The sequence below is a fragment of the Macrobrachium nipponense genome, chromosome 1 (assembly GCF_015104395.2).
Source record: "Macrobrachium nipponense isolate FS-2020 chromosome 1, ASM1510439v2, whole genome shotgun sequence".
NCBI lineage: Eukaryota > Metazoa > Arthropoda > Malacostraca > Decapoda > Palaemonidae > Macrobrachium > Macrobrachium nipponense.
In genome coordinates this window covers 172,950,809-172,960,808 of record NC_087200.1, presented here as the reverse complement: position 1 = coordinate 172,960,808, position 10,000 = coordinate 172,950,809, and the positions used below count along the sequence as shown (strand labels likewise).

The 10,000-nt window shown below is 36.0% G+C and overlaps 1 pseudogene; it reads right to left on the bottom strand.

Moving 5' to 3' along the window:
* Positions 1-5,343: 5,343 nt before the first annotated feature.
* The window catches only part of LOC135219842 (KAT8 regulatory NSL complex subunit 2-like), a 70,303-nt pseudogene continuing 65,646 nt past the window's right edge, over positions 5,344-10,000 (bottom strand).

Genomic DNA, 10,000 nt, shown 5'->3' with positions numbered 1-10,000 from the left:
TTACTTATAAACGCGTGATGATTATGTCATTAGAAGCTTCTAGAAACTTTTGCTTGATACCTTTCCTTTCATTTTAGTAATTATAGATTCTTTTATGAAACTGTTTAATATTGCTGATAAATTAACTCTTATCTCTCTCGATCTGTCAAAAGAGAATTTGTTGACTCTTAAATACTTTAGTTATGGAGTGGAAGTGTTTGTGACGCCACACACAAATGACGACACTCGGTTATTGCAATCGTATTTAAATAATCATATCTTTCATGTTAGGAAAATTCTATATTATGAAACCATATTAAAGGTTATTTATAGCTGTAATCCCACTTCTCTCTATTTATCATTTTAAAAGAGAATTATCAAGATTAATATAGCAGGTCATTGGCCCCAAAGCGTTTTGTTCCCAGTTGCAGCCATTTTAGATGAGGTACAATTCAGAAGTTTCCATACGATAAGAGCAATTTTGTTATTCTTAATCTGAGGGACCGTTCGAGTTGGTCCTTGCTCTCTCTCTCCTCGACAGAGAGAATTTAGATTTTTACATTAACGTAAAGATCTTGTACTTAATGGTGATTCGTAACTTAAATTTATTTAATTTCTTAATAGCATAGTGGTTATTAGCGGAATCTAAACAGACGGTGTAAAAGTGTATAGTGTTTCGAGTATTTGGTGAAATATGAATTTTCAACTGATACCAAGGTAAAGTGTTATTACAAGTTTTAAGTGCACTTAAAAACATATTTAGTGGTTAGGCGAAATTATTCCAACTCTCACATTTTGGTGTTGGTTCTTTTTGTGCATTTATCGTTTTTAAGATAGCTTCACAGTATGGCTGACCACCTCACCTGCATCTAGTCCGTTCCAGCATATGACGGTACCCTCCTTCATATTGCCCGTAGTTAAAGAAGTAGGAAGAAAGTAGTAAAGTAAAAAGACCAGTCATCCCATTCATTCTACTTTCATACCTTCATCCTAGACTAGACGCAAACTGACCCGCTAGGGTACTGGATGAGCTATATCACTTGTTGGGACGCATTGGACTAATAAGTTATTCTTGTTTGAATAGCCATTTGTCCATTGTTTAATGTAACTATACCCAGTCTTGTCATGCAAGATTGTATTGTCTGTGTAAAGTGTTCATTTTTTCAGTTTTATTGATGTAATTTTTGTTGTAAACCAATGTTCAACGTAGATTTTTCTGTATAATCCTGTAATAATATGATTTTTCATAACTTTTTTTATTGCCATCAGTGAGTTTTTATATTTTGAGGTGATTATATTGACTTTTGAAATTTACTGATGGCCATTAATGACAATGTGTTCTAAGATTTATTTCTGTGTGATTAGTTTCTTTTTTTTGGGGGGGGGAAGGTTCTTTTATCATAAATATTATTTGAAGTGAACATTATGTATTTCACTCTGCTCATTCAGTCCTGTGAAAAGTGTTGTGATGATTTTGCAAATGTTTTTAAAAATAAATAGCATCAAGAGAGTATTAAGTGAAAGAGTTCTTTCAATATTCAGGAAAGTGACTCATGGAAAGAAAGAGTATTTTTTAAAAGGAAAGTAAGCGAGTGCACGAAGTGACACAGGAGAAGGGAATTGCCTAGATGCAGCTAGTGAAAAGAGCAGGTTGTTGGACAGTAAGATAAGATTGAGAAAATAAGCTTTAGTACAAGGATAACCCCAGAATTACACTAGAGCAATAGGTTGGGCAGCAAAAAGTGAAGAAGGGAGCCTGAAATAGATGTCAAGTTTATGGCTAAAAAACTGGGGCAGCTAGAAGCTGAATTGACCCAATAAGCATCCTTCAGTAATGTTGTGCACTGCATGAGGTTCATGATTCCTAGTTTTAGTGGCATTTTGAACAAGCAAAAATACAAGATCTGATCCTATCCTGTGGAAAACCACCTAGGGACACCAGGAAGAGTGGAAATTCTCAAAATTTAGTTTTTAACTCCCTGTATGAAGATTTAACATGGGCACTTTAATTTTCTGCTACAAATATTTTATAACATTTACTAGTGCCGAAGTATAAAAAACAGGTTTTGACGTAGTAAAAACCAATTTTTGGTAGTCGCTGTCGAGTCCTCAAAGGATTTACCCTCTGGTGTGCGCCAGCGCCCCACGGTGATCAGACTATTATCAAAGATATATCTTTTAGCCTAGTCTTTTAGCCGGGTATTATCCCATAATGATAAACACTATGACAAGTGATAGAGTATAACGGACTCAAAGACAAGAAGGCCTTTTATCTTGTCTTCAGCGAATGCTGCACCCAGTTTCCTTTGTCAAAACCTGTAGAAGTGACTATTGCGCATGTGCATCGGCCATCTTGTTTTATGCTCGGGCAAGACCAAGAATCCATTACTCTGTTGATCAATGCAGGATGTACCTTTACCCAAATCCCATGGTTTTTTGTCAGGGAAGTGGGAGGGATTTGAGGACTCAACAGTGACTACCAAAAATAGGTTTTTCCTACGTCAAAACCTGTTTTTTGATAGCATAGTCGCTGTTTCGTCCTCAAAGGAACATTACAAAGAAATTGGCAGGCGACGACAAAACTTGAAGCTCACAAATTTTCATCCCAAATATCTCAAAAGTTTTAAGATTAAATCATTTCAGGCCCAATGTCAAGCCACTTGTTTCAGTAAAAGAGATCATGAAAACAACTAGGATATACTTTTAGCATAAAGTTCTATGGTGACTTTACTAAGTATGCTGGGTATGGTTGTGACCTTTACGCACCTTCCCCAGCGATAGTCAACATACCCACCTGTTAGGGAGACCCCTGGTTTTCTGTTGTGGCACCTATGGGGTCAGGACCAACCATACCACATACTGATACACAGTGCATTCGAATTTGTTCCAGTTCATGGCAGTAGTGTTTTAAGAATACTGACTGATGACCACCCAGTACATTCAGAAAATTCTTCAAATGATACATTTCTGAAAAGGGCCAATTATGGACTTACTTTCCTAATATCATGTGATCTAGGAAAGGAATGTGGATTAGCCTTTTTAATGAGGGACACTAGAATTATTCTTAGTCCTTGTACAGAGAGTAGTTTTCGTGCTAGGATGTAGGAAAAATGGACCTTCTGAAACATTTGCCGTGACCTCTAGGTAATCCTTAAGTGCTTGAACTGGGCATAATGTTTTGTCTGCTAAAGTGAGTTTCCTTCTAAGAATAGATTTCTTCTTTAAAGGATTCTCATTCTTGGTCAGGAATGATGGCCCAGGGGATAATAATAACTTTATCAGCAGTTTGTGTGATATATTGTCCCTGTCTAAGAGAGCCCAATTCATTAATACATGCTCCAGATGCTAATGCTACCAGGAAGATTGCTTTTTGAAGCATGCACGTGGTGATTACATCAGGTCCGTTGAATTGAGGGGTACATAAAAGTTTGAGTACTACCTTATTCAGGGACCAGTCTTTCAGGAGCGGGTCTCTATAGAGAAAAAGACCGCAGAAGGGAAGTGACAACTTCTTTGTTGGAATCAATCCCAAATCCATAAAGCAAGAGTTCTGTTAATGCAGCCTTGTATGCTATAATTGTTGTAACTGCAAAATATTTTTCTTCAAAGAGTATAAGAAAATACATAGTGTTTCTACAGAATCTCGATTGGGCTCTCACTCTGGATATGATCTAACCATATTCTTCACACGGACTGGTATTGCCAGATAGATGATGGCCATAGTTTTTGCACTATGTACCTAGCAATATTGGGCAAGTAGTTTTCATGGTAGATTATATTTAAAAAATCCACACGTAAAGGTCTCTGCTTAGAAAGGAGAAAGCGCAAACAACTTGACCTCCTACTTTCTGGGATAGTACAGAGGATGGTAATAGAATTGACCTCTTGTCTGCTGCTGAAGTTGGAACCAATGCCTGTTTGGCCAATATGTATTAGGTAAGCTGTTCCTTTGAAGGTTAGGAGCTTGTTCAAAACCTTCAAAATCTGGGACAACGGAGAACAAGATAAATTGTGTTCCAGTCCTGTAGGAAGGTATCTCTCACTATTGCTTGATTGTCCACATTCAGGGACACACATGCTGGGAGTTTGTGATTCTCATATGTGGCAAACAGGTCCACTTCCGGTTGTGGAAGTAGGTTGTATATTACTTGAAAGGAGTGATTGTCCAATGACCACACTGTTGAGGCTGTTGTATTCCTTGACAAAGAGTCTGCTATTTCACTGAGTGACCCTGAAAGTGAATTGCAGACAAATGCCACGTCTTTTCCTGTGCCATCCGAAGAATTCCGAAGAATGGCTAACGTTACCATATTGAGAAGAGGGGAGCGTGATCCCAATTTTTGTATGCAAGACATTGCAGTCGTATTGTCTAGGACCAATAAAATGTCTGTTCCGGAGGTTTGAGTTTCTTTAGAGACAAAAAGATGGCCATCAACTCTAGGAAATTGATAGGACAATTCCTTAGAGTAGCTGACCACCTCCCCGCTACCTGACGATCCTCCCAATGTCCTCCCCAACCTGTCAACGAGGCATCTGTGTGTAGTATTGTCACTTTTACAGATAGAGGAGTCAAGGTGACCTGTTTTGCCAGATTCCTTTTTTGTCCTAAACCGGCTAGGCTTCTAGCTCATGTAGGCTACTGCCTTGGAAATTGTAGAAACCGTTACCTGAAAAGATTAACTAAATCAATAATACAATAATGGAGTAGTTTTTTAGGCAAGAAACTTTCAAAAAAATTTATTTAAAAACACTTCGTGTTCGTAAAGGCTAGCCCCTGGAGCATGTTATCTCGCCAATCATGTGTTCTAAACACAGGACGGGTAAACAAAACACCAGTTTTCATACTCACAATAAAATTTTCTTGTTCTTTAGTTTTTAACCTAACTGTTTTAACTAAATCTTAAAAATAAGTACTTAACTTTCAACTTTTGGTGATTCCAGGATTCTGGAGATCGATCTCAAAAAAAAAAATTCTCAAAATAGAGAAGCACTGGTGGAACAGACTTATGTCTATGTCTGAACCAGAGGGGTAATGGATTCTTGGTCTTTTGGCTGGCCCAGGCATAAAACAAGATGGCCAATGCGCAGACGCAATAGCCACTTCTACAGGTTTTGATGGAAGAAACTGGTTACAGCGTTCGCTGAAGACAAGATAAAATGCATTCTTGTCTTTGAGAGTCCACTATACTCTATCACTTGTCATAGTGTTTATCATTATGGCATAATGCCCAGCTAAAAGATACTTCTTTGATATCAGTCTGATCACCGTGGGGCGCTGGCGCACACTATGGAGGGTAAATCCTTTGAGGACGAAACAGCGACTACGCCATCAAAAATTTCATGTAACATCTGATTTAAAAAAACTTTATATTTTTTCAATTTATTTTATGAATTTTTTCTTTATATAAAAATGACTAGGATTTACAAGTATATAGTTTCTGGTAAAAATAACATTTATATTTACAGCTTTTCACTACATGTATCAGAAAATAAATGGCTTTCAACTCGACACAAATGGATTTCATATCACAATAGATGCCTATTTAAATTCTCATAATTTTGAGTCTTTTCCTTGCACTTCCTCAATGTCTTCACCATCTCCCTCCATGACGTTTTCTGGTGGTACTTCGGTTACAATAAAGCTGTGACTTTCAGAGAGATCAATAATTTCCTGAGGTCCACCTGTGGGCAAATGACCACCAACCAAAAGCTCTTCATCCAACATATCTGTATGATTACCATCCAGGTCATCAAGAGGAGGAAGTGAAACAGGCTGTAAGTAGAGAAAATAAAATTAGTGATGGGAAATTGTGGTAAGTTTTTCTCCAAAACTACAGTTTACTAATCAATCACAACTACAGTCCCATAGAGGCTATTCCTTTTTGCACCTTAAATTGGTTTACATTATTGTATGTGTGTGCTGTGATAACAGGGATCATAAATCATACCACACATTTAATTACTAGCATGAAACAACACAGTTCAGTAGTACCTCAATTTAAAGAACACTGGTGGTCTGGCTTCCTAATAATTAAAGTGTGTTAAGTATCAAAGACCCCATGTTACAGCTAGCACTTTAATATTTATCTAGTAGCTAACAGCACTTGCATATAGTTCTTAACCAGATCTGTACTTTACACATACCATTGAATTACACAGATTTTAAAAAATAAAAATATATCTAAAATGGTAGCACAACAAAGAATAATTATAACACTCATATAGACAAATATATTACTCCAGTTACTTGCAGTTACTAAATAAAATACTAAACTAAAACAATCTACTATATAATTAAAAATTGTTTTAACCAGGCCATTTAGTTAACCCTTAATCGCCGAGCTGGTATTTCCGAAAGTGTCTCCTGTATGCTGGCAGAGTACGCGAGTGAGCGCCGAAGCAGAATTTTTTTTTTTTTAAATCACAGCACGCTTAATTTTCAAGATTAAGAGTTTATTTTTTACTCCCTTTTTTATCATTGCCAGAAGTTTAGTATGCAACCATCAGAAATGGAAAAAAATATCATTATCATATATAAATATTGGAATATATGACAAGAGCGAAAAAAAAATTCATATTATTGTATACAAATCGCGCTGTGAGCAAAACGGTTTAAGCTAATGAGTTAATTATTTTTTCGTTGTATTGTACACTAAATTGCAATGATTTTTGTATCTAACAAATTGTAAAACAATCAAAGCAACACACAAAATATCACAATATGATGCAATAATTCGTAACACACTGTCGTAAAAAAAAGTAGTTTTAAAAAATTCACCATAAATCGAAATATTGTCCTAAAGACTTCCAGTTTGTTGCAAAATGAAGGTAATTGATTGAATATTACTAGTCCGCATGTGTTGTAGCTTACATTTGCAGTTTTCGACCATTTCGGTCGAGTTAAAGTTGACCAAAGGTCGAATTTTCTCTATTTATCGTTATTTATATGAAAATATTTCAAAACTGATAAAAGCTACAACCATGGGTTGTTTTTCATTGTATTCTACATGAAATTGCACACATTTTTATATATAAAACTTTATGTAACGGCTAATATAAAAAGGTGTAAACATTACGACAATCGGTTGAAAAAATTTCTGTTTTTTTCGGAAGAGTTCCCGCGCGGACATAAGGAAAAAGCTTTTTTCATAAATTCACCATAAATCAAAATACTGTGCTGGAGGCTTCAAATTTGTTGCAAAATGAAGGTAATTGATTGAATATTACTAGAAGGTAAGAGTTTTAGCTTACAATTGCGGTTTTCGACCATTTCAGTCGAGTCAAAGTTGACCAAAGGTTGATATTTTGGCACTTATCGTTATTTATATGAAAATATTTCAAAACTGATAAAAGATACAACCATGGGTTGTTTTTCGTTATATTCTACATGAAATTGCGCACATTTCCATATGTAAAACTTTATGTAACGGCTAATATAAAACTGTGCAAACATTACGACAATCGGATGAAAAAATTTCAGATTTTTTCGGAAGAATTACAGCGCGGACGGAAGGAAAGTTTTTACATAAATTCACCATAAATCGAAATATTGTGCTAGAGACTTCCAATTTGTTGTAAAATGAAGGTAAATGATTGAATATTACTAGAATATAAGAGTTTTAGCTTACATGCGTTTTCGAAACATTTCGGTGATGTTCAATATGTTGACCAATTAGGTTTGAGAATTTTGGTACTTATCATATATGATATAATATTCAGAAAACTGATAAATAAAAGCTACAACCATGGGTTGCTTTTTGTTGTATTCTACATGAAATTGCACACATTTTCATATATAAGACTTTCTGTAACGGCTAATATAAAATGGTGCAAAAATTATGTCAAACTGACAAAATAATTTTAGAGATGTGTCGCTGATGCTTTTTAGTGCGAGATGAAAGAAATTCGCGCTTGTGCACCTGGGTAACGATTGTAAACAAAACAACAGCTTGATCCGTGAACTCCCAGCATCCCTCAAGGTGCATGATACAAAAGTTTTTGCCAAGTAGGCCTATAACTACTTTTCCTCAAATTTTTAAAAAACTTTTTTGTCTACGTTTCATACGTCAATTTGGCACCCAATAGACAATTTTCATCGACGTTTAATACATCCAATCAGCATTTAAGGGTTAACATTCTTCACTCTTTATCAGGCAGGTTAAATCCATCACTATAAAAGGCCCATACTCAGTTTTTGCAAATCTTATAGACACTTAACATTAACAGGAGTCACCACCCTACTTTTGAACATTCAAGTTAAGAACAGACTGGGTCAGTGGTGGATTTAAGGGGCACACTTGGTCATGTGCCGTGCCCCCCCCCACCTTGATATGAATAATAAAACAGTTTTCTTTCAATAAATAATTGATTATTTCAATAAAAACTTTTACGTACTGGATGTATATGCCCAATTTTTAGTGCCATAATGCATTTATTTCCAGTTATCAGCGCCAATAATAAGAGTTATGGCGCTGATACATATCCAACAGGCACCATTAACTGGTTATCTGCACTACAATAATTGTTGAGTTTCTGTTAATGGCGATTTTCACTTATCAATCCCGTTGGAACAGAACCCCCGCCGACAACTGGGGACTGCCTGTACGTATAAATTTTGAAATATACGTATGTACCATGTGTGTTTGGAGTGTTCCCCTTTGAAAACTAAGCTCAAATTTTGCTCTGTATGCCTTTTATACTAGTAAGAATTTTTGCAAAGAATTTGCATTTTCTATACTTCCTCTCCCCTTAGGAATTTTTCTTTTTTTTTTTGGTCAATAGAGGGCAGTGTGCACTCCACTTTGTGAACTTATGTCAGACACTGCTGCTGCGAAATTTCTTCCAAATTCATTACTTTCAAAATATGGAAAAATACTAAATTTTGAATGTTGTATAAATCCAAATTTGATATTCTTCTTTTTACCTTTCTAACATCCAAAGTAATTCTTTAGAATACTGCATGATTTAAAAATACAACAAAAATAGTATGATCTATGACTCCCAAGTTAACTCGGGAATGTTAAAAAAAACAAAAACAAAAATGCACTTCATATTAAAAACCAACTGACGAGCAATTCAGGATACAAACAGCTGTCTGTAACGTAACTCATTTGTAAGTCTGGTGATGACTGTAACACCATATACTGGCCAACAACACTGCTGACCATAAAAACTAAAGGTCTCTCAGCAGCCTAGTGTCTCAATCATTGTCTCTTGCTTGTGACTTCATTCTGCTGGAATAAAATTAAATTTTCCTTTACCATATGAGTGCTTCTATTTCATTTTTCACTTTCAGAATCAGAAAATCTTTTAGTAGTTATAATTTCCAGTTGAAGTCTAACATTGCAAGGTGAGTGGGGTTTCCCCAAATTTCTGCACTTTTCAGTAATATCTTTAGACTGGAGTTGTCCATTGCCAGCTGAATGGAATTTCTTTAATTCTCAATAATTTTTTTTTTTTTTTTTAACTAGGAATATCCAGGGGGAATTTTTCATTTTCCAACTAAGTGTGGTTTCCCCACCTATCGGTTAGTGCTTTACAGTACAGTGTGTATTCAACATTAGCTAGCTTTCATGGTAAAATGTGTATTAAATACTAGTAAGCTTTCATAGTTTTTTCATTGCTGGCTGTGCGGGGTTTCCCTTAATGCGTAAAATTTGTTTAAAAGCACTAGTCTGGTCCCGAATTGTGCAATTCCCCTTTTATGCAGTCGCTAGTTCTCAAAAATAGATTTTCTGTATCTGCGAAGCCGTTCAAAGTCTGCAAGTCACGCGCCACAAAACATAAAATCTATTGCCTTTTCAAGTATTTTAGGTGTGGGGGGGGTTAGCTGCTATGTAAGAGAAGGGGTGGGGGGAATGCTTGGAGGGAAAAAAGGCTATTATTCCTCCAAGGGGCAATGCGGGAGAAAGATCTCCTGCTCAGCCATTAGCCAAGACAAAAGGCTCTGACTCACACATTTGTGACGTCATAGCGCAGTGTGTACAAATGATCAGTATCACCACCACCATCATCATACATA